Genomic DNA, 22,220 nt, shown 5'->3' with positions numbered 1-22,220 from the left:
CAATTAACATTTAATGTTTAAATATTGTTTAATATAATTTTTATGTCACTGAACTGAAATTTAAATGTGACGATGATTAAAATAAACGCTATAAAAAATAATAAAAATAAATTTTAATATATACTGAAATTTGTTTTATACCCTTTAAAACGTAACATAACATTTAAACATGTTTAAATGAAATTTCCATGTAACTGTGATGTTTAATAAATAAATTTAGCCATATATTTATAAAAGGATATTATTAAAAAGAAAAAAAAATTGAATTAAATGGCAGTTTATAATAATTAATTTTTTACTAATATTTTAGTTTTGTAGGATTAGTTATATATTTCTTAAAACATTACAGAACAATTAATATTTAACATTTAAATAATTTTAAAGGAAATTTAAGTTTAATTATGATTGTAAGTATTACAAGGAAATAATTGAATAAATGAATTATTCGTTTAACTAATGTTCAAATCATAAAAACTGATATTTAAGTGCAATTATGATTAAAATAAGCTTTGTAAGAAAAAAATAACAATTAGTTGTTAAATTAGCTCAAAAGTAGTAATTAAATCAAAAGAGGTTAAGTAATATTTAACGAGCACATCAATAAATATTATTTAAAATATTTGTGACACCTCAATGAATTGAAATTTATCTAAAATTATAATAAAAATAAACAAATATTAAAAGAGAAAGAAAAATAAATTAAGTGGCAGTTTCTAATAACTAGTTTTTATATTAAAAATTTAATATTAGATAGAATTAGTTACATAAGATATTAAATACAATAAATATTTAAAGAAATTTATGTTTAATTATAATTATAAGCATTAAAAAAAGAAATAAATGACAGTTTGAAATTATTCGTTTAAATACTGTTTAAATCATGAACCGAAATGTAACTAATAGAATCAGTTATATATTTCTTAAGACATTACAGAACAACTAATATTCAACATTTAAATATTTTTTAAATTTAAATTTAAATAAGAAATAGGTATTATAGACAAAAATTTAATATTTAAATATGAGTTTAATCATGAAACGAAATTTAATTGTAATTATGATTAAAATAACCATTATAAGAAAAAAATAACAATTGGTTATTATTTAATTTAATTTATTGATAAAAGTTTGATAACATTTTAATGTTTTCTTGAATTAGTTACACATTTCTTAAGAATTTTATAGAACAATTAATAATTAAAATTTAAATATTCTTTAAATAATTTGTTAAAAGAAATCTTATTAGGAGTAAAATAAACATTGTAAGAAAAAATGAATAATAATTGATTTTTATTTTTTATGATAAAAGTTTAATATATATTTTCAAAATATAACAATAAGAATGCAATAAAATTTAATAATTGTAATTAAAATAAGTATTCAATGAAAAGAAAAAAGGGACAATTGATAATTTTTTTATTTTTAAAAGTTTAAGTTAATTTTCTAAAAATTAGTTGAATGATTTTGAAAACAAAAGAATATTTAGTATTTAATACAACAATAAATATTATTTAAAACTTTAGTATATCTCCACTGAATAGAAAAATTAATGTTATTATGAGTAAAATAAATATAATAAAAAAAGTTGGAAAGAGTTGGAAATAATTAAATTTTTTATGGTAAGAATTGTAAAATTTATAAAACATAATCGTATAAAACTTGATGTTATAAGGGCAATACATACATAAAATTAAAAATATGTAGAAATAGTAAATATATTAGTAGTTTACGGCGAGTTTTAAGTTGTATAAACTAGATAGATAGTGCGGTGTAACAGGAAAATTTTAATATCTAAAAATATCGCACACATTTTCCCCAAAGTAAACGCAATAAATAAATGAGATAAAGTCACAAATAAAATAATTCCGTCATAAGTACCCTCATGCACATAATAAATAATTAGCAAATGTGTCGTTAATACGAGTCGCCGGGTGGCCGTGTACGGAGCAAGTAAAACAGGTAAGGTAAATCGTAGTACCCGTGGGTACCCAGTAATGCGGTGTTAGAGCACGGTGTGTACGGGAGCACATACCAGCATCCCGTCTATCCCGCGTGTATGTGTCTGATATAGTATTTTCAAACATCCCAGTCCCAGATATATACAAAATTAACCAAAGCTCGATCGGTTGGTCGCCGTTTCTACGTCATTTCGAGCGGGCAATCGGTGTTGTGTGTGACTTATAGTTTGTTTTAATCACGGATTTACAACGCTACGTTTCCAACTAACCTTAAAGTAAGTCAACGACTAATTGCTATATCTGAATTCAACCTCTTCCTGTTCAATTGTTGTTACTTGTCTTGTTACTGGGTCTCGCCGGCTCAAACTTCGTGCCTTGGCTTACTTTTTTTGGTCGTGTGTACTTTTGAACTTGACATTGCGGAAATTTTACGTTTGCTGATCAAGGGATCAACAACGAGTTGAAAGGCAACGCCTGAAATCTGTACATAATTGTGTGTTGTATTAAATATAATTGGTATAATTGGTGAAACGTATGGAATAAAATAAAAAGTGTAGGTAGTTTCTCTAGGCCGCGTTTTATGTGTAGGTCTGGCATTTTTTGGCACAAGTGTAGACAATTACGAATATTGACTGGGGAACAAGGGCATCTAGCATTGCCGAGAAACGTCATAAGACTTCAAATTTTACACACATAAAAAATCACGTGTATTTACAACTTTGAGTCATGCTCAATTTAAGTTTTGTGCTAACCGGACTAAATTGATTTTTCTTTAATGGAACTGCAGCTGTTGTTAAATTCGACTCGCCACTCTAACTTCTTAAAATACTTCACCTTTATGTATTAAGAGCAATAAAACACTTCAGCTGGAAAAAATGCAATAGTTGACAAATAAATTTAACGAAAGTGTAAGTAATTAGTAACAGGAAAGTAAATAATTTTGCACACACACACACACACACACACAAAAGGTCACGTGCTTCAGCCACATTGAGTCATGTTCAGTTTAAGTTGGGATTGTTTTTAAGTACCGTAGAAAATTAATTTGTGTTTAATAGATGTTATAAATTAGGCATGCACGTAGCTTTTGTAATAATCTTCAAAAGGGTTCTATAAATAAATGTTTGGCAGATTTAGTGTATATGTATAAGAAAAATATTTAAGAAATATTATTCATAAAATATATAAATAATTGTGGCAAAATTTACATATTAAAAACATCGTGGTGTTTATGTTGAAGGTGCAAAAGACAGGTAAATGTTATTTAATAGAATTTTATTGAAAGATTTATTTTGACTTCTAAATATATACACAAAAATTACTCATTAAATATACCACATGGCCGTACGTTAATACAACTTTGAATACTACACCAACTTCAATCAAAAAATCAAACTTTAATAACATAACATATAAATTACAAACCGAATAATATTAAATCACCTTCACATGTCAATGCCCCGAAATTAATTTATATCCAAAAATAGCTACACAAGTATTATCGGCATAAGGCAGCTATTGATTGAATAATCCCAATAATAATACTGAAAAAGGCGACAACTAAAGGTAATATGTATTATTTTAACTCAAGTTTCACCTTCAATTTCAACGTATTTTTCACACTTGTCAATAAAATTTCGGTTTGGTAATATGAATTAAATTAGATTATCGTACTTGTGAACATGCATCAGTTTATAAATTTTAAATAAGCAACTTTAAACTAAAATATTTAGCCAATTAAATTCCCATAAAACTACATAAAATCAACTTATTTAATAGATACAGGATCTTTCATTTGTAACATGTAAATATTTTGTTTCTATAATAAAATTGAAATGTATATTTAGGATATGAAAATATTATATACACCTTTAAAATTTTGCTCTTAACAATTCAATTAACACCATATGACAATAAAAATAGGAACGTTAATATTAAAACACATTTAAAATAAAATTAAGCAAATTAATATATAAGTATATTGGTCAAGTCTGTATAGCTATTGTCGGACAGATGGCAGTGCGAACGCACAAGTACAAGTGCGCATGTTCTCAAGTTAAAAATCACCTAATTTTATTATATTCAAAATTTTCAATAGAAAATTAATTTATGCTTTAATTTGAACACGTATTAATTAATGTAATGATGAAGTTAAATTCGTAGGTGCCTTTCAAAAATCTTTTTCTGGTAGTTTAACACACACACAAATTTTATTTCATAAATAACATAAATTACAACGCGAATTATCACATTGCCATGTCAATGTTCTGAAATTAATTTATATCTAAAAATAGCTACAAAGTATTATCAACATATGGCAGCTATTGATTGAATAATTCCAATAATAATACTGAAAAAATAATGATAATATTTATTATTTTATCTTAGGTTTCACCTTTTATTTCAACGTATTTTTCACACTTATCAATAACTATTTAATTTTGTTAATATCAATTAAATTAGATTATCGTACTTGTGAACTTGTATGTATTTTACATTTAACTGTTCAATTAACACTAATTTGACAAAAAATAGGAATGTTTCGATTGACTCAATCTAAAAACATATTTAAATAAAAATATAAAAATTCAATATAGAAGCCTGTATTACCTGTTTCTGTATGTCCATTGTCGGATAGATGGCAGTACGAAGACATATATACCAGTGCGCAAGTTCTCAATTTAAATATTACCTAATATATGCTAAGCTGAAAAATTTTCTATAGAAAAGTAACTAATTTTAATTTTGTAGTTATATTTATTGTCGAGGTGTACTAGACCATTGTACAAGTCTATAACATTTTATGACGTGTAGTGTACAAATAATAATGGTGAAGCTTAAATACGTTGGTTATTCTATTTAGCATACAAATTACAAAGCGAATTATATATTATTACACATCCCATGTTAATGTTTTGAAATTAATTTGTGTCTAACAATAGCTTCATCATATTATCGACACATGGCAGCTAATGATTGAATGATCTCAATAATAATACTGCAAAAGGCGATAAATAACGAAAATAATTTGACAAAAATAAAAAATCAAAATATTATGAAGAAATTAATGTAAAAACCTGTATTACCTGTTTCTATATGGCTATTGTCGGAGAGATGGCAGCACGAACGCATATGCGTAAGAACGCATGCGCCCAATTAAATAAAACCTAAATGTTTGTTAAAATAAACAAATTTCTATAGATAAATTACGAATATTTTAATTCGGAACTGTACATTTATTAGACCATTGCCCATATTTATAATTAGTGTCTTTTAAACTAATGATTAAGAAATAGTGTAATGATATAAAGGTGTCCTAGTTGTCTAGGTTAGTTATTCTATCTTGGCCACGATTCATTAACTATTCATTAAACCCTTTTTGTTCCTTAGGCGTCACGAAAATGATCGATAATTCAATTATAGAGGCACGGATCCATTAGTTTTATGTACTTAGTAGAGTTGCCCAAATACATAATTAAACTTACTGTTGAACAGTGACATTATTAACATTTTCCAGAATTTCAATAAGGAAATCAACACACGCCACTCGAGTTTAATTGGATTAGTTCAGAAACAACGCAGTTCCCTCTCCGTATTCGGATATTTTTAATAAAATATTCAGGCGGAGCTAAATAAATGATTTTCCTGTAAAAGTTTCTTAAAACTAATGCACCATAAATCCGTGCAATTTCAATTTACCATTCGAAATAATTTACGTCCGCATTTTAATGCAATAAACTATGTTTGCACGTCTATTAGTGAAGCGGTGCGCTAATTTTCATGAATTGTTTACTGGAAAACACTCGAAACTATAAATAAATAACAAACATATTCGGTACACCGGATTATTGTTTAGGTGCATGAAATATGAATCGGGAGGGTAATCGATATCATTCTGGAGCTCGTGCTATCGGCTATCGATGTTTGCACTTTCTCAATTATTTCCACCCATCGAACTGTCGGCAAAAATTGCTCCACATTATTACCGTTAATATTTATTAAGTCACAGTGATACTATTCAAAAATAATACCTACATAACATTGAACTAAAAATAAAAAGACGATACGCGCCAACTCAAAATGAAATTTACATAGAGAACATGAGCGAAGTGTTTAATTTTGTGAACGCGAAAAGAGAAAAAAAAAAAAATATATCCCCATAATTCCGAAAGCCATGCAAACTGGGGCGGTTTAAATGCATTCTCGCATTTTCGCGTCTTCGAACGTTATTAATTGGAAGTTTTCGTGCCGTTTAAACTCCCGGGAGTTTTTTTCATTTTTATTACTAATTTCAAGGTTGCATTTAAACACTTTTGAAATATCGATTTTGAAAGAGCTCACGTGATACGGCCACGAGGTGGGTTCCGCAACCTCGGCGTTCCACCTGAAATTTGAAGAGCTTTGATAATTAATCTGTGCAGCGGAACACGAAGGAATAAAGTCATTTTTTTTTAATTCGGGGCCTCCGATTCAAGCACGTGTCACACGACGTCGACATAATTACGTTTTCGTTTTGGTCCGCTCAAATTATTCCACTATTTGTTGCAAATCCGGATGGGTTGAATTTCAATCTTGATGCAAATATGTAGTCGTTTTTTTTTTTGATAAATTATGTATTTCGACGGGATTGAAACGTCAAAGCTCGTAAGCTCTTTTAAAATGTGCAAATTTTTAGTGTCAATTTGTATCTTTACAGACGATTTAAGTACAATATGGCACAATTCCTTTGTTCTGCCTCCTGTTAAAAACCTATCTAAGTGTTTTTGATTATCTGTTGAAAGTCAAATTTCTGAAACTGAATAAATCTTTCACATTTATTCCGGATATTTTAGTTAAAAATTATTAAAATTACAGTCTACTGCCTGTAGTGTGTTCAAAATTCAATTTATACGTGTATATATACATATATTTACATTTAATTAGATGTTTCACTTATATTAACCTGGTGCTAAATTTAGAACAAACAGATTTTACACAACCTTCTCGTAAATAGAACTTTGAATAGTGTGTGTTTATGTCGTGGATTATATATAGGTTAATCTAAACACTACTCAATGTTCTCTGATGTTCTCTTTATAGAGTTAATAGAAAAACAACAGAAGTAAACCTAAATGAGGTTCATTTGTGAGTATAACAATATATAATTTTTATGCCTCTAATATAATATTTCAATTCAATTTGTCGCCATAATACACTTGGCGTCTTTGAAGTGGGTAATCTGAATTATTCCAACAGATAGAATACAAATTGCAACAAATAAATTATCAAAATAAGTTTTAATAAACAGTGTAATCTCCTGAATGAATTAAACAAATTGCTCCAGCAAGTAACAAAATTAATTCACCAAGTTTCTTAGAAATTTATTGAAAAAATTTTTATTTAAAAAGATCCTCTGTGAAATTTTTGAAAAATAGTATTTTTTAAATCTACCAAATATTAAAATAAATAAAATTAATAATAACGTATCTTACCATTGAAAATTTGTTTGAGAATTATTCTCACAAATCACAATAATAAAGTTTAATGTGTAAAATATGAAAATATTAAATATTCTTTAGAATTCTACTCTTAACTGTTAAATTTCAATTGAATTTGAAAAAAAAATCAAAATCTTAATCAATAATACTGAGTAGATTTGCAATTTTAATAAGCAATATTTCGATAAATTTGACCTTGAAACTTAAATTTTATTCAAAATATTGTAAGAAAAATAATACAGAAACCTATTATTACTTGTTTCTATATAGCTATTGTCTGATAGATGGCAGTGTGAACGCATATGTGTAAGGGCGCATGTACCCAGGTTAAATATCGAAGTAAATTGGTTGTTAATGACGTCTAGGGTGAAAATTATATGTAAAATTTACTTGTTAACTCAAACTTCGATTACTCGAATATCTTAATAACTCGAAAATGACAAAATCCGTTCGTTAAACACAAATAACATAATAAAAATATTGATTGTCATATCATTTACATATCTATCTATTTATATAGATATTTTATAGATTTCAAAAAATAATTTTTGAAAAGTAGTGTATTTTAGCAGCATGTCATACATGATAAATACACATTCTTGATAACTCGATTATTTTCGTAATAATTTCATACACTCCCAATGGTTGCGTCACTGTGATTATATTTGATCAAATTAAATCCTGTTTTATCCAAATTTTCCATCAAATGTCAATGATTAGTGTTTATGTTGGCACTGCAATCTTAAAAACATTGTTATCGGATATCTGTATTTATTGGTCTAGACTCCAACCCACATTGTTTTTCTGCTGCATCAATCAATCAAAGAAAAAAATACACACCGTCTAATAATTGTTTCGTATCGATGTCAATAAAAACGTGTAAAAAATTAATTTTTAATGCACACTTCACATCTCACGGCAAACAGTACATTTAAATGTCATTATAAGTTATCCAAGTTTCTTCAATACGATCTCGTTATATAGAATATGACCCGTGGGAGCTTTGCCGCACTAAAAATATTGGTACTAGAAGATGAAATACAGTAACGTTAAGCGTATTAAAGAGGGAACTTTTATAACTTGTACGTTGTACACATTTTCCAAACTTCAACAGATAATAACGACCAAATTCTAATAAGCACATCCACCCAACCGAATTTTTTCAACTTTCCGAGGAGTCAACGAATCCATTTAATAAATTCCATTTAAGGCACGAGAAAAAAAAACGAGAGATCCCCGGATAATCTTTAAAGTAATTCGACCTGAACCAATAAAAAATTAGCCCGTGACCAATAATTTTAAAAGGGCATTAATGTTTAATGATTTGCAAACAGCAGACGCACTAAAACCGAGTCGGAATTGTTCAGAGGAGGGAGATCAAGATTTTATGGCGAATGCAAATTCCATCGTCGCTTAAATTCTGTGTGCAGTTCGAGTATCGCATTTGCGTAGCCCCCGGTTTAAGGGAAATTGGTAATTGCGCGAACAGATCCGTCCACCCCGCAGCAAATACTTGATTGCTTGCTTGCTTGCTTTAAATTAAAATCACCTTTTTTGTTTTTTGTTTTTTGTTTTTTCTTTTGTGCAATGCGATAGTTTTCTCGTTTGCGGCATGACTAATCTGTTTCATTGTATTATTAGATCAAACAAGCAAATATACATGTAGAACAAACAGTCTGAAAGCACAATATTTATTTTTCTTGGGGAAATAATTTTAGTGAAGCCTCACAATTTATTGGTTTGTTCAATTATGACATGTAATGAAACGAAAGTGCGGTAAACACGAATTTCAGTTTTAACAGCCAATTAAATAATTTAAATAAATATTACGAAACTGACCGCATCTATTTTGGTAACATCAACAAATGTTGTTAAATAAAGTTTAACCACTAAGTGAGTGACTTATCATTAGGATATTGATGATAAAACCATAGTTGTTCCACCAATAAACACTAATTTGACAAGAAAATATAAAAAAATATGAGTGAAAAAGTATTAAAATCTTAATCAATGATTCTGAGTAGATCTGCAATTTTAATTAAGTGACATTTCGATTAATTTAACCTTGAAACTTAAATTTAAGTGAAAATATCTGAAAATTAATACAGAAACCTGTACTATTTGTTTCTGTATGGCTATTGTCGGATAGATGGAGGTGTGAACGCATGTGTGTAAGTGCGCATGTATCCAGGTTAAATATTACCTAAATGTTTGTTAAAATGAAACATTTTCTATAAATTAATTATGCTTTAATTGTGGATTTATATTTAATGTAGACTGTATCAAATTACTGCATATCGATAATTTGTAACGATATATTGATTGTGCTAATGAATAACAAATAATATATTGGTGAAATCTGATGCTTTTCTATATATTTTTTTACGTTAACACAATCTTAAATATTACACTAACTTCAATCAAGAAATCAAATTTTATTCTATAAAACATATATATTACAATGCGAATTATAGCAAATCACCTTCTCATGTCAATGTCCTGAAATTAATTTATATCCAAAAATAACTACACAAGTATTGTTGGAATATGGCAGCTATTGATTGACTATAACCTAATAATAATACTAAAAAAGGTAAAAGTAACAATAATAAATATTATTTTAGCTCAAATTCTACCTTAAATTTGAACCCATTTTCATATTTGTTTATAAATATTTTATTTTGATAATGTGAAATATATTTTATTACCGTACTTGTAAATATTGATCAGTTTATAAATAATAAATAAGCAAGTTTAAACTAAAATATTAATTCAATTAAATTCCCATATAATTACATAAAATACAGAGTGTTTCAATTTATGACATATAAATATTTTGTTTCTATAATAAACATGAAATCTGTATTTTGTATGAATATATTAAAATTTTACTTTTAACAATTCAATTAATTCTTAAATGTTTAAATCAAAGTATTGGAAAAAATTAATATATAAACCTTTACTGCCTGTTTCTGTATGGCTGCTGTCGGATAGATGGCAGTGCGAACGCATATGTGCAAATGAGCATGCGGCCAAATGAAATATCAACGAAGTTTGTTAAAATAAAAAAAATGTTTGCTTTAATTTTATTATATTTTTATTAAATCTGTTAAAAAGTCACTTTCTCGTACCAACCACAGACAGTCAATTTGGAACACCCTGTACATACCACAGGTATCTAGCGAATGGCCCAATTAAAAAACTTTACAGCCGCAATTCCAAAAAAATATTTACGATGATAGGAAAAATACTTTTATCGAGGACAAACAAAAACCCTTCCCGAACCTTCAAACAACCGAACGCAATAAAACTTTAATAGAAACCCACCTGACATTGAGGCACGTTTTTTTTTATATAAGGAAATTTTATTGTGTCATAACATGAGCACATGTGTATATATTGGCTTCAATTCTAAATATAATTCTATGCCAACTGTCGCATTCTACCAGCATTCACGTGGGCGACCAACTATCCCGCTAATATCTCGCAATATTACCGTCCACTCTTGTTATATAAATGCGGGGAATCTTTGTTATCCATTAGCGGACACAATTTGATAAGCAAATGTGTGGCTGTCTGTGTGGACAGACTTCAAACCTTTTGTAAATGTACCAAAAGAGGGGGGAGTCTTGCAGGAAATTTTAGTAATTTTTCATTTTATGTTCTAGACTGTGAACTAATTCTTTAAATAATTATTTATAAACCGGTGGAAAATGTTAAGCTAAACAATAAAATAAATCGGAAATAAATTTTTTACATTTTTTTTTTTGGCTGCGGGAAATTTTTTCTAATAAAAATAAAAATAAACAGATAAAATTATATTTTTGCGTGGCAACCAAGTTTACATTGTTTTCGTGGTTGCCTAGTTATACTATATATTTATCAACAAAATATATAATAAACTTACGGATTCATAAAATTATTCCATTTAATAAACTATATACAAGGTGGTCAAAACAACTAAAACATACAATAATGAAGAAAATTTAAATATTTTTTTCATTATTGCTTGGTTTTTTTTCTCATATTTTCGTATCCTTTGGTTCAATAATGTTTAAATTTTGTATGTATTATCCTAAAACACATTTTTTCCGTTATATACAGTAGATACAGTAGCATAGATTCTGGGGATTCCCCTATTTTATTCGTCCTATTTACTACGCCACTGCATATTTTTTAAAACTATTAAGCTTTTCATATTATTCACACAGTTTAAAAGAAAAAAGTGCTCTTGATAAATTTGGATTATCGCAGTAATTTCCATACACTTTTGAATATTTTTGATAATTAAAGAACAAAATAATCATTTACTATATATTTTTTTATCAATTAAACATAAATTTCATTCACATAAATAATAAATTTATTTTTTTAAATTTTATTTAGGTTTTCTTCATTATTAGGTTATTGGTTATTGGCTCCAAATTTTGACCATTTTAGAAACACCTTTTATATTTTGTTAATGTGTTCAATTGTTAAAAATAAATCTTTTATAATTCTAAAACTGGAACAACATACATAAATAATATGTAAAAGTTGGTGAAAAGTTTGTGAACATAATAATTTTTTGTGCAATAGCCTTTTGATCACGTAATTGACTGTTGAATATTAATTGGGTGGATGTTTTGTTATTTTAAAAGTAATAATAGTATAAAACGTGATCAGAATAGGATATATTTATTTTATTCAATATGACAATTTATTTCATTTCGAATAAATCGTTGGTAATATATTTTGGTTTTAAACTTTATTATTAATTCATGTAGAATATATTATTAGTTTTTCATTATAATTTGTATCGATCTATCATTTTCTGTTTCCGCTTTATAAATGAACTTAGTAATTGAAATGTAATTACGATAATCATATTAATTTGACAATTAGACAACATAATGTATTTGTGCGCGACATATAAGTTGATTTGTACATTTGTAAAATCAATAACCCGAATCGAATTGTCCTGATTTTTTAAATAAATGTCCGTCCGTATCGGCGAATTAATTAAACTGTTTGTTGCAGGTGAGTTAATTAATTTAGAACTGGTAAGTTAGCTAAGACAAATTGGACATCATGTAAACATGTTTATGGCACATGATTCTATGCGATTCACGTTGTTCGATAGTGTGCAGGTATTGCCATACCTAATTACGACAAATTTAAACAATAGTGTCATGGGTATTGTACGAACCTGTTATCTATACCTTTATAATTAGTATTTAATTTAGTTTTGCAAAGCTGATGTTTACCGATTATTTGTTTTAATCAATTCTGTTGCGTGGGAATTGAAATGATTCATGTAATAAAAGTGTGCATAGAACATGAGTCTCTTTTTATCCACCTTAGTCATCTGCAACATCCAGTTAAAATTGACAAAATTGATTGATGAAGACGCTTTTACACGTTTATTTATTGTGAAAAAATAAATCACTGAAACTTGTAAACTCGTGCAAGAATTGTTTTTCAGATAAAGCTATTTTCAAGAACCATTAACATGGAAATCGGTGACATTAAGCAAAAGCTAATTAAATAAAATATTAATAAGTCCCTAGTCTAATTCCTTAGAAATGGATAAAATTATTTCAAGAACAAAACAAATATAGAAGTTACTTTTACCATTTCCATTAAATAATCCATTGTTATTTTCGATGATAATCCACGATAAACTCAAGTTCTTTTGTGCTGCTGCATAAAATGTATTTTCAGCAATTAAATTTTCAGTGATTTATCGCCAGGAGAATCGTTAATCTTTATAAAATTTATTGCAATTAGCATTTGTCAAAGTGATCTACGATTATTCAGTTTTTGGTCCATCCTAAACGACAAGTAATAATGTAAAAGTTTATGCCCTACATTTGTGGCAGAATTCTCGGCGCCTACATAAAAAGAAATATACTCGTACACATGTAATGTCTACGTTTCAGATCAATACATTCTCCTCAACATATGTCGCATTTTTATTTTAATTACTCACTTACGTTTGTGCATTTACTAATGTATTTTTTTAATTGCGTCGTGTAACTCGTTGAATTTACACTTTTGAAGTGGATAATTTGAATTTTTTTAGATTGAATAGATTTTAAAATATTTTCAATACTGGTCCTTACTGTAATTTGAATATTTGGAGCTTCTTCAGTATTTTAAATTTATTTTGATTTATATTTAATATAAATAACAATTTTTATTTCAAAAAGCTCACCTTCTCATAAAATGTCTTAAAGAAGACTTTCTTCTGAAGATTTTGCTTCTATATGTATCACGGAAACACTGTAAGTCTGTATACCATTAGAAAAAGTTTGCATGAAGCTGGTCTCAGAGCCAGAAGACGTTTTCAACAATCTCTGTTAACAGGGTTACTCACAGAGTATGGACCAATGATCACTGTCGATAGACTGCAGTCGAATGGCGTAATTGTTTGTTCACATAAGAGTCTAAGTACACATTATATCACTCGAATAGCTGTATTTGGTCATGTGTAATGTTGAGTAGACCAAGTAGGGTGGAAGCTGTTCGTAGAGCAAGGGTGGACTGACCCAGTAGGAATTTGGTTTATTACTAGCTCAAAAGTTATATTGTTGATGCATTTTTTAAAATTTATTCAGGAGCCTACATTGTTTATTAAAATATACATTAATTTATTGGAAATATATTTATTGATTTTAGATTTAAAATGATCCACTTCAAAAGACGGAGTGTAAAAGTTTTATAAAAATGGTGGATGCGCCGGTTGTTTACATAAGGTCTGTCAATTAATTATGGCTCCGTATAAAACAAAGACTTTATTATACTGACGTATAAATAAATTCAAGGGAGAATCGTAAAAGCAAATCAGGTCAAAGAAAAGAGCGGAGCAAAACATACTGTTTGTCAATTATTTATGATTCCCTCATACATTGCTTGAGATGACAACATCGAAATTATGATTGATCATAAAAACGGCGTCAACCCCGACTAGAAATGATATAGAAGAAAACTTGTCCTAAAAACTTTATGGACAAGCCAATCTAACGGGAAAAAAACCGTAGTGTAAAAGGCTTTTAAGGTTTGAGGGATCGTTAATATCTATTAGTATTTTTTTATTGTGTCGATGAAATTATTCATTTTGATGAAAGCACGCGGCCAAATGACTTTATGATTAAAAGTAATGCTAATATTTTGATTGCGAGGGGGGAAAATTTGCTCTAGCCACAGGCCAAATCCAATTCCTGCTCACTTCGTGGTCAAATTTCAATGAAAATGGCAAAAAGCAACTCGGCGAATGCACAATTAATTTTCCGTGGGGCTGACTTACGTGTAATAAATGTATTTATGCGTTTAAAAACGCAGGTCGTATAATCAAAGTTAATTGGTATATGTAGTTTTAAAAGCTCGGCTAATTGGCAAAAGTAATTACATCCAGTCTCGACTTTTATTAAATTTCCTAGCTGTCCAATAAATATGTTTCTGCCACGTTATCATCGTTTACTTCATATTAACAACTTCCTTTTCAACTATAAAAAGAGACACCAAAAAAAGGGGGTGACAGTGTCTAAATTAGCACGGTTTACTGGGCATGGATAGTTCCATCGTGGAAAACCGTTTGTATCAACTTATAAAATGCACTCAACTGAGCTCGGTTCATTTTTCTAAATAAATCTTCTTTGACGACTGAAACTACACAGCTGAAGAAATGTGACAATGGAAACGGTTTATTTTAGAATTTATATAAAGTGTTGCACTACAATAATTATATGTGAATATGTTAGAATTTTAAACAAAACAAAGCCATGTGGTTTACTAAAAATACTTAAAATATATAAGTATATAATCTCCGATGATATGAATGATACGATAAGTTTTATTGCGTCACGTTTTAGATTAATCGAAGAGGAAATCAGATGGAATATTATCAAGGGAAACGTAACTTTCTTTAGATGTTTCCATGTTAAACATCCCTTAGTAAAATAAGGAACTGGATTTTGCCTTGGGGATAACATTCCTCATCAGGAACGGAAAATATCCCGTGTCTGCTCCACGTTCAATTTGTTCGTGTATGTTTTTTATATTTGGAAAATAGGGCTGAAATGACTGCATCATTTGTTTTCTTATTATGCACCCTTGTACGTTTACCAGATTTATGTCGGAATATTTATGCTTGACTTAATCTCAGCTTTAAGTAGCTACATATTCAAATTTGTTACTAAGAAACCCACGTCAATCGATCGGTGACATACTTGTACAGTATTTTATTTACTGAAGCCGGTTTTGAATTTATTTTTGTTGTAGTAATAATTATTTGTTAAATAACACTTTTAAATATAGAGTTTTTAAAACATGTTATATAATAATTGCTAAATTAAACGATAAAAAAACTATTACTTCCAATATAATGCATCCAATCCAAATTTATAAAATATTGATTGATATTAGAAGAGAATAACACAACACAACATAAATAAAAATAATATAATTTTGTGTTATTTATGTTTAATCAAAAAACTTCAATCAATCATCATTATTATAACAAAAACAATATTTTTCTAAAACATATAAATGATGATTTACACATTTTAAAACAAAAAATAATATAAAATAACTGTAAATATTTCTAATACAGATTCTAATAGATTAATATAAAAATATTTTTTAAGAACCTAAAAAATGTTATTTTGTAATTTTTTAATTCGAATTATATTTTTGGAATTAGAATTCTATTAAAACAATATAATAAAAATTTCTAATATCTATTATTTAATAAAAACATTAAAAATTTTAAAGCTTTTAAAACATATTTTGTCATATTAAAAGTAATAATTGCCAGATTATTTTTAATATAATGAACCCTAAATAAATTTTTAAAATGCTTGCTTGCTACTACTCCAATAAAAAAAAAACATACATCAAGCTGGAAAAAAATGTGAAAACAATAAATTTAAAATTGGATACTAATAATTTTTACAGTTGGAAATAAATTATAATGTAATAAATTATTTGCAATATGATAGGACTCCTTAGACACATGTTTACTTATTGACTTTCATTATTATACTGATAAAAATGGTTAATGATAACAACGACTCAATAAAAGCAATTTTATACAGTTTTAACCAGAAATCTTATCTCCACTTAAGACATTGTGCGGTATACCTTATAAAATAATTTATACTGTGGTCTGTTTTCTATAATTCAGTTGGTTCCTTCGAAAATTGGTCAAATTTGAAAAGTAAAAAAATCGCAAAAAGTAAATATTAACTAGGATTGTTTTTGAAAATTAACAATGCATATTTACATGGCAAATAATAATGTTTACTTTGTTACAGGTGAGTGTTATCAATGTATATTGACTAAACTGTCGGTGAGTAAAACGAATTTATAAAATTTGCCATCCATTTATGAAACTGATCCCGCGTTTAAAATAAAATAGGTTAACGAGCACGTGTAAAGATAAAAGCACGCATAAAACTAAGCATTAAACATAAGAACAATTTACACAGTATTTTTATTGTGTTTAGTCAGTTACATAAATTATCAATTTTCGAAAATAGCCACATTTTGTGTGAACTGGCCACCGGTTTTATAATTAGATTATCGAGCACACACACACACACACACACACGAAAAATACATGTGCATGCCACAATATGTTCCGTAAAAACGAAAATAAGGCTCATCTCATTTGAAAGTAATAGGTGAAGGTTAGCGGAAGTCCATTCGGGAAGCTCGATAACTGTTAATAAGTTATGATGCCAGAAATCTTTATCGGCTACGTCGATTAACTCAATGCCTTCAAATAATTCATTCACTTATTAATATTTTTATTTCGATTTATTGAATTTTATTGCATCACGTTTTTTTTTTTTCAACATTTAGTCCTTTAATTAATACAAATCAACCACAATTATTGCCATGAGCAAACTCAGAGCCAGTCAATAACGCACATGTGGGTTAATTCAATTAGATCACTTCGAATAAACACAAATAAGTTTGTATCAGCAACGTGGATTAAATTATATCTATTCATTTTTTATACACTTCATCGCGGCGTTAAAATTCATAAAGTGCCACGGCAAAGTCCCTTTTAAAGTTCACGAAAAGTTTACGCAGGTAAATTATTAACATCAAAATCAAAGAACGACACGAAACTATAAAGTTTGAAAGCGCAAAGCTCCAAGCAAATTAACGTTTAAACTTCCATGATTTATTACAGTGGAAGAAATGCTACAATAGACAAATTGAAAAATCAGCACCGGCTATATTTTAGAAGGAAACACGTTTCATCGCTTCTATAATTATGGATTGTAAATAAACATAAAAATACTTTTGGTTCGGTCGCGCAAAACTTTTCTAACCAAATCACCGCAACATTAGATTAAATGTTGTTGACCTACGATAATTTTAGACGGCAAAAAAAAATAGAAAGAAAGAAAGGAGGGAGTTAACGAAGTTGATGTCGGCAAACACGTTATTAGGGATATTTGAAAAGGAGTGTTCTATAATATCTGAATACAAAAGACAATCGATATCTAGTATATGATTACATCAAAAGGGTGACGTAAAACGCCCTTAAGGCGTCCTCAAATTATGCTGTATTTGCGAATTATTAGCTAAAAGGGCGGTGAATGCTTTTTATATAATTAAACCTACAATTTTTATTAGATAACTTGCTACTTACATATGGGGATTTATTTATAAGTCCTTACACTGTTCCCAGAAATTAACTCACCATACAATAATCATTAATATTTTCTGAAAACACTCTCATGATTGTTACAGAAAATCTTAAAAAATATAGTTTTTCTAAAAAAATTAAAAATTAACAAAATTTGACGGTTTAAAAAAAAATACAAATTTGTCTTTAAAATGGTATATTTCCCCCTCTACTACGAATAGTAGTGTTCATACTCAAAATCTGGGTTCAAATTTTATTTTGGTCCAAATTCTCCAAATTTCGAGAAGACGTTCTACATCCTCTAAGTTCTTTGAACAGTTAGGATGGTCTCCCAATAATGTCCCAGCTATGTTATATTGGGTTAAAGTCCGAACTGCAAGCTGGCTAGACTATAGCATTAATCCCAACAAAGTTACATTCAAGAATATATATATATATAAATATATTTGAAATAACAAAAAAACTAAACATATTCGAAGGTGCTTCAAAGATAATACAAACAATGTACTATTTACTTAAAAAGAAAAAAATATTTACGAAATTACAGGTTGTACGTTAATTTCTTGGAACAGTGTATTTTATGACGTATAAAGTTTTATTCAGTTCTAATCTGAAATTGATCAATTTTATCAATAACTTACGTGTGAGATTACAACAATTAAAAAACTAAAATAAAGTGCAATTGTTACAAAATCATTAGCATCGATATTTCGATAGTTAACCGTTTTATCAGCAAATCACATAATTGTGATATTAGTTTTATTTAAATCCTTGTTGTTGCTTAGATTTATTGTGCACGTTAGAAAAATGCTTAACCGGAACTACATTATCTTACATATTCCCGAAACTATGTTGTTTGAAGGTTTCGAGGAGCTTTGAAACTAAACAGCCATTTGGAAGTTCGGCATTACGGACACGGACACGGACAAGGAGACCACCGCAAAATGTGACGCATCCAACGTTTTAAACCAAATGAAACTTAATAATTAAGAGGAGATCTGATAATAAAGTGGGAAATATCAAGCACACTTATGACCATTGTACAAACAGTCATGCGGAACATTATCAGATAACATTCGTATAAATATGAGGGTCCTCAGTTCCATTTCGCAATTTACTTTAATTCAGATTCATTTGTGTTTTGCTTTTGACAAGATTTATTACTTTGTTCGTTGCGTGACATGGATATAAATGTATACATATTGTTTAATAGGACATCAAAGTACTGTTATCGGGGTTGTTACTGTTAAAGTTAATTTTAGAGATTCCATTTCCTGTAGTGTTGAACTACCTTCAACCAGTATATAATTAATTATGACCTACCAGTTATACACCACATACAGGGTGGCTTATGAATATGTACACGTCAAGTTTGTTTCTCAGAGGGACGCAAAAAGCAAAACAAAACTCTCAACCCCCTAAATGGGGACGCCATCCCCCAATTTATTTCAAATGGAAGGTGTGGTTAAATGATTAAAAATGGCTTTTAATTCCTTACAAACTATCGCACAACATGTAGAGCAACTTTGGAAATTTACATTTGTCTTCATAAAAATGTTATAACAACAATACGACCATTACACCGTCTATCTTAACCAGTGGGTCCATGCCAAACCTCCCCAAACCATAACTGTTCCTCCACCATTTTTCACAATGGTGTAATTGAGATTATACCTTTCATTAATTGGTCTTCTCACCCATGAAATGCCGTCAGATTTAAATAATTGGAATCGACTTTCATCGGGAAACAAAATTGCCCATCTGCCCTGTTCACATGTCTTCTTTCAGAAAGCAGTCTCATTGCTGAAGAGTCTTTCATAGAAACCAAATTCTTTTAGTTTAACCGTAGGAATGTGGTGTTTAAAATGGTATCGTTGTCCCACTGGCCGTCTCAAAAATGTTCTACACAAACAAATTAAATTAATTTCATCAGGGGCAGTGTTCCATTTTTCCTCCGTGATTTGCCTTGATGTTTTGCGAGTCTCTTTGAGGGCGAGCCTTTTTATAATTTTGTTTATCTTGTGAGTGGTTTTTCGTGGACTTGCATCGACGTTCACAAAATCTTCGAAACATCACTCTGAGTTATATTTAACGTTTCTGCCATGTCACATTTAAAAAATTTGTATGACGACACCCTCAGTTAGGGGGTTGCATGTTTTGCTTGTTTGTTTGACGTGTTTTTGAATTTCGTTCGTTTGAAAAGCCGGCAATGCCTCGCGGTACGTTTTAGATGAGCCACCTTGTGTTTTGTTTACCTTTGTATTATGAATGAATTTAATTTCAGTGCGTCTGAGGTAATGAAATTTCTTTGTAAAACTACCAGCGTCATATTAAATAGTAGACAACAAAGTCGTGTAAATATGCAATTTACAATGCTTTAATTTAGATTCGTTTGTGTTTTGCCTTTGCCAAGATTTATTGCTCTCTTCGTTGCGTGACGTGGACATTAACGTAATGTGTGTAATTGAACCATTAACATTCTTAAGGCAAATTAAAATAATGGCAGTGATTTTTTGAATATAAATAACTTGGGGTTTTTAAAAAAAGTACGGAAGCATGATCCAGTTTGTTGTAGTCTTCCACATGCCACGTTCAAATATTAAAGGGGTTGCAAATAAATAATGAGGAACGAAGTAAAATATGCCTGGTCGAAAATTGCTTGTATTGATTCGCCGAGGAAAGGCAACGGCAATTTTTTACAGAACATTTTAAAATTGCGAACGCTTTTATTAACAACCCTTCAATTTATTAACACTTGAATCATTCAATTTAGATTGGAGCCCATAGGAATTTCTCATTAAAAATAAACATTGGCAAACATGGTGGGACAATTTATTAATGGGTCTTTCATGCATAATTAAACAGTCAAATTTGATAGATATCGTGGCCGCGTTAATTATATTTTAGAGCAACATCGTCATTAATTTATTGATACAGTCTGTTGTTATTCGTGCAACACACACCCCGAATAATTTCGGGGCGAGTTATCGGCCGCCGGATCTCCGTATTATTTGTTTTCTGTAAAATTTTATGCCGCCGGTCCGGGCGGTGACACCGAGCATTCTTCAAATTCATTAAGCCATTCACTTGAATAATCTTTTGTACGATATTAGTCCTCTATTTCAATTAAGGAAAAAGAAAATTAAATTCGGGGACGTAACTAATGTTTTTAATTTCGAATTCCCGTTGCTTTTTTTTCTTCCCGTCTCTCCTTATTTGCTCGCCACATAATTACCATCAACGAAAATGTCCTGATTTTTTACTTCTATTTACTCGGGCAAAAATGCAATCAGTTTTTTTTTTTTTTTTTCGCTCTCTCAGTGATCAAACTTGAAGCTTTGAAGCCCGCAGAGGCCTGATTAAAGGACGGAGACTTATTACAAGTAAATAATGAAGATTTGGATTAAGGTAAATCATTTTTATGTGGGGCTTTTTTAACTCGGAAATCTTTATGTGCTTTATGAAATTAAGGTGGTTTCAAATATATCCAAATCCAATATTTTCCACCAGTACGAAAGAATAAATTGTTTTATTTTAAGACTTTTAGTATTATAAATACAGATACATTATTTAAAATTAAGATAAAACTATACGTCAAGGAAAATATTGTGGCACTTCTTTTAAGAAATAAAATGATTTTTAAATGAATATAAATTGAAAATATAATATACAAAACACAAATTTAAATTAATAAATAAGTAAAAATTAATTTAAAATAATTAGTATTTTTTACATCATTATTAAGTAAAATAATTATTAAATTAAATAATTGTAATTAATAATTTTTTTTTTGTTTTTTTAATTATGAGATTTACTAAAATGATAAGATTGAAATTGTCATATATAAATGTAATGTAATAAATAAAGTATTTTATTACTTTATTCAGTAAATAAAATAATAAATGTTACTATTAGTTAAATTATGTGTTAAAATTGAAAAGACAAATTTAGTGAAATTGACAAATATAAATATAAAATGAAGTATTTAGTTAATAAAAAAATGGTTTATAAATGTTATTTTGAGTAAATTTGAAATAGTTTCAAATGTAGGCAAATTGCCTGAAATTTAAGTAAGAAAAATTTAATAATAATATAATAATAATATAACGTAAGCAACTTTTTAAGTAAAATTATTCACAC

The 22,220-nt window shown here is 28.7% G+C and overlaps 1 protein-coding gene across 3 annotated transcripts in view; it reads left to right on the top strand.

The window, feature by feature from the left end:
* Window positions 1-22,220, top strand: part of LOC109594709 (plasma membrane calcium-transporting ATPase 1) — a 105,858-nt gene that overhangs the window by 3,615 nt on the left and 80,023 nt on the right. The window contains exon 1 of one of the 3 annotated variants that reach the window (XM_049969509.1): window positions 2,154-2,233. The exons of 1 other annotated variant lie outside the window; for it this stretch is intronic. The gene's annotated coding sequence lies outside the window, so the exon portion shown is untranslated. Of the gene's footprint in view, window positions 1-2,153; window positions 2,234-16,600; window positions 16,653-22,220 lie in introns of those variants that run through there. One more of the 3 variants, XM_049969515.1, reaches the window with a different exon arrangement.

The sequence above is a fragment of the Aethina tumida genome, chromosome 1, assembly GCF_024364675.1.
Source record: "Aethina tumida isolate Nest 87 chromosome 1, icAetTumi1.1, whole genome shotgun sequence".
In the NCBI taxonomy this organism is placed as follows: domain Eukaryota; kingdom Metazoa; phylum Arthropoda; class Insecta; order Coleoptera; family Nitidulidae; genus Aethina; species Aethina tumida.
Note: the sequence above shows the minus strand (reverse complement) of the source record. Positions and strands in the feature narration are given on the sequence as shown.